Raw genomic sequence first — 4,823 nt, forward strand, 5'->3', positions numbered from 1 at the left:
CACCTCAGAGGCACTTCCTGCTCTTTAATGTGCGGGTGAAGACAGGAGACAGTGCACCTCGAGGTTTAGGTATCCCTCGCGCCCGTGGGAGGTGGGGCCGCCCCCACCGAGCTTCACTTCACCCCGCCCCCATCTTGGGACCTCAGGCCACATCCTTGCTAACTCATCTCCCTGCCCTGGGGCGCTGAGCATCCCGGCGTTGTCCCCTCCCCTTTGCGGGCCAGCCAGCCCCCAAGATTTCTGATCCCAGTCGCCCCGCCCCCTCTCCCAGCTCAGCTCCTGGGGCCCGTCCTGTCCGTGCGGAGACCAAATCCAGCTTCTCCATTTTTAATTGGTGGCGATTGTCTCTTGGTTGTCAGGTCCTCCCAAACAGGATTTACAAGTATTTTCTTCCCAATCTGTGGGGTGTCTTTCCACTCTCCTGTTGCACCCAAGTTTTAAATTTTGACTAAGTCCAAGTTCACGTATTTTTTCTTTTGCTGCTTGTGCTGTGTATCATGTTGAAGAACCACTGCCAAGTTTAAGACCACAAGACTAAGACTATGGGGGAAAGTAGAGGTCTGGCAGCCCTAAGCAAGTCCCAAGGCGGAGAATGTTGGTCCTGAGCCCGAAGTTTGAGCAGGAGTTGGGGTGGGTTGCAGGAAAGAACCTTCCAGAACAGGGAACAGCAGGTGCAAAGACAGAAAGGCAAGAGTGAATGAAAGACTTGTACCTCCCCCTCCCTCTCCTTGTCCCCAAGGACCCCTGGACAGCACCTGTACCAACCTGGGTCCCCATGGAAGTGGAGAGGGGACCTGAGTAAGCGGGGAGGCCATCACTGGGGCATGGCAGTTGCCAGCCATCTTCTTTAGTCTGTGATAACCTCTTTTGCAGAGGAAGGAACTGATGCCCACAGGGGTGTGACCTTCCCTGAAGCTGCAGAGCCAGGGGGCGACTGCAATGCCCTTCCATGCAGTCTAGCTTCTGCTGCAGTGGGGTGGGTACCACGGAGGAGGGGACGGCTTTCAGCCTGAGTCCAGCTCACCTGAGGCCTCTCTCTGATTCTCCAGGTGATTCTCTGTGGGCCTCCCTCTGTCCCTTGGGAAGCCTGGGCAGAAACCTGAAACTCAGGCCTCCGTTCAGACTGCCATGAGGCTCAGGCCTCTCCCAACCTCCTTCCTCCTCCTGAGCCACCCCCTTGTTGCCATGGGGACTGCAGAACAAGTAGGTCCTCCACCTACCTGGTCTGTGGTTCAAGGTTCAGCCGTCAACCTCAGGGTGGCCTGCCTAAGGCTCTCACACCTAGTCAGCTACAGCCCAGAGGGGCAGGGTGGGGGCTGGAGGCCCCTCTGGCTTCAGAGTCCCTTCCCCTTCCTCACCCCCACTCCACCCCAAACCCGGCTTTCTGGGAAACCCTGTCACAGCTTCCTCTGAACTCTGTTAACGTGGGAGTGCAGGGCAGGAGAGGGAAGCTGAGCTCTGCCTCCCCGACCTGACCGGAGGCTTCCTGCCCTGCTCAGCACACACCTTCCACTGTGGCAGACCCAGTGCACTCTCTGAACTGCCCACATTTCAGAAGATTCTGGGCTGTCCCTGCCCACAGCCCCCTGCTACACGGGTGTCCTAGGCTCTAGACACAGAAAGCCTGGTGGCTTCAAGCAGGGCTGCTCCAGACACACACACGCCCGGATCTGACTTCTGCTGCTGGGCTGATGTGGCTTCCTACAGCGTCAAATCGGGAAAGGAGTTTGGGCTAAATCAGGGATCTCTCCTGAGCACTGTGGACACTGGGGCTGGGTCATTCTCTGTGTGGGGCTGCCCCTGGCACTGTGGGATGTTGAGCAGCATCCCTGGCCTCTACCCACTTGATGCCAGGAGCACCCCACGTCATGACAGCCACAGATGTCCCCAGACATCACCCAGTGTTCCTGGGTTGAGGGGGTAGGATTTATACCCATTGAGACCCTGTGGGCTAATGACAGCTGGGAGAGGACAATGCAGAAAGGATTTACACATGACCACATATGTCACCTGAAATGTGGTGGGTTGAAACTGAGATTGTACTGTGAGGGCAAAAACCTTATAGTATAAACTTTGTAAAAAAGAAAGAATATCAAATAACAAAGTAGTTTTTCATATTGATTACAAGGTGGAAGTGGTAATATCTGGGTTCTACTGAGTTAAATAAAACATATCATCAAATTATCTTTACCTGTTTCTTTTTCTTATTGTAACTGCAGCTGCTAAGAAATTGAAATTGCAGAGACCCTTTATTTCTCATGATTTCCCCCCATGCCCCACTCTGGAGTGTTTGTTATACTCACAGAAGAAAATGCTACCCATCCAGGGGCTGGGCTGAACCACTCTGAGAATTCCACAGGATGAAGGAGGTGGGTGGCCACTTAATAAATGAAGTATTTGGATAGATTGGCTCCATCACTTACTTCGTGGGTCACCACTGGGCTGTTGCAGTGAGCTACTCATGGCTCTGAGGCACAAACACCATAGAAAGGAACCAAGTGGGGACACAGGGGACAGCACATGGTAATATAAAGTGCTGTTGAGTTACACTGACTTATATCAGCCACACACTTGAGTTTTTCTTCTTACAAAGCACCAAAAAACCCCACACAAAACAAATAAATAAAAGAACACTCATCATGCAAGATTCTAAAGGTCACTGATTTGTATGTTTGTATCCTTTTTTTTTTTTTTTTTTTTTTGGACGGAGGTCAGAGGGGTGCTGGGGGTCACAGGTTTTGCCATGTCCACACACCTTCCCCGACATGGTGGTTGTGTCATCTCTTGTACTTGGCCGTCCCGGGGATTTTAAGAACAGTCAAAAGAAACCTCAACACATGTGTACAAAACACTTGTACACTTCTAAGAACCAGGGCAATGGCCTGGTGACTTTTGCCTGGACCCCCACGTTAGGACACCCCAAAACCAAGGGCAGCCATGAGTTCCACAAAAGAGCTTGCCACAGAGTACCTATAACCATGTTGCTGGGATGGGGCGCAGGTCCCTAGGTCTGTGGCCACATTTGGCCAGGCAGGTGGGAGCAGTCAGGCCTGGACTGTTAAGAAATGCAGTGACTGGGGTGTTGAATTAGAGGGTTCCAAATCTGAGGTTGTTCCCAGGGTATGAGGGGCAAGGGAGACACCTGGAAACTTAGCTGTCAGCGTTTCAGACACTGGTGTGATCCCCACTTTCTAGGAGCCTGGTTCTGATATGGAGCAGGAGAAGAGTCAGTGTCTAGATCTTTCCAGATGTGCCAAGGGATCCTGGTGAAAGCAACACTACAGCATGGAACTCGGTGGTCCGTGTTGTTTGGGGTTGAGGGCCTGGGGACAGCCCCTAGACCTCTCATGCTTATGGAGGTAACCACTTTCAAACTACCCCCTCCACACCCCACCAACTCTAAATTCCACCCCTAGCTCCCTTCCAATCCCTATCAATGTGGTCTATTACTCCTTGTAAATGGCAGCTGGTTCCACATTAATGGGAACCTGAGGTGTACAGAGCAGGCCCAAAGATGTGACCATCTGTGACCACCAGTGCCAGGTAGCCTCGGGCCAAGAGACTGAATCATGGCTCACACATTAGAACCCTTGTCCCCCTCCCAAGGAAAGTCCTGGAGGAGCTGGGGTACTCACAGAGCAACACCTTCGTAACTTTTAGTTTTCTTTTTATTCTCTTCTAAATCAGGTGAGACTTTGAGGGGAAACTATTAAGTGGTAGAAACCTGGGAAGCTGGTTGAAACAGCTACCAATTAAGTCTTCTCTTTGGTGTCCACAGGGGAAAAAAACATGGGAGACTAGAAAAGTCATCCTAAGAAAAGGGTCTAGCAGTTCCCACAGGGCCACAAGCCCCTGCCTTCTGCTGCACGTTCTCCAGAAGCCCAGGGTTAGCCTGGACTGCCCCAGGTCATGTCCCTCTCAGAGAACCCTTCCCCTGCAATTTGCCACAGTTAAGTATTATCTTGTTTCAAGCCATCAGGAAGCATTGAGGGGGTGGCTGACAGCTCTAGTTTGGAGGAGGGGAACCTTAGAAGCAGCCCCCGTCTCCGCCACTTCCTACTGCCAGAAGACCCAGAGCAGACCTCTGTCTGAGCCCTAAAGGCAGGAAGGCAGGCTACCCCAACCGACACTGGAACTAGGACAACCTCCCTGCCACCGTTTCATTTACAACCAGCTGTGGACAATCAGTTTAAGGGACCAAGAGTGACATGCCCTGGGTGGTCACTTCTGATTCACTCTGGGTGAGAAGTGACTGAGGGTGCCACCGCCCACATCTGCAGGCGAGGGGGAGCAGAGGCCTTATCTACTGGATCGGCTGGGGGGTCTCAACCACACTGAGAGCTTGGAAACCCAGCACTTCCTTTCTGCTGAGTCAAGTGTCAGCTCAGCTGCCACTGTAAAGCATTTGAAGTGTCTGCTCCTAAGGCACAGGAGAGGACCAGGACCCTTTTGGAGGTCGCACCCTGCTGAGGACAGGCAGGGTCGGCTGTACCAGGCTGCATGACAGGAGGCAGCAGTGGCCAGGGGGAAGTGGACCTGACAACCAACCAGCTGACTGCTCCTTGGGGCTGCTGAGGGCCACCTTTCAGGGGGCAGGTGTCAGGCAAGGGGATGACACACAGAAATGCACTTCCTCTGATTTGTTGAAAGATGCCAGCATCTCGGGATTCCCTCTGAGGCTTCATCCCTTGCAAAAAGAGCAAAGCCAGTTCCTGCTGCCACCCCCACCCCAATTTCTCTGTGGCCATTAGCTGGGGGCTAGGGCTGCTGTTCTTCCTGGGGTTGGACGGACCCGAAGAACAAATGGAACAAGTACAATGGGC

The sequence above is a fragment of the Furipterus horrens genome, unplaced genomic scaffold (genome assembly GCF_987537825.1).
Source record: "Furipterus horrens unplaced genomic scaffold, mFurHor1.1.pri manual_scaffold_10, whole genome shotgun sequence".
Taxonomy (NCBI): domain Eukaryota; kingdom Metazoa; phylum Chordata; class Mammalia; order Chiroptera; family Furipteridae; genus Furipterus; species Furipterus horrens.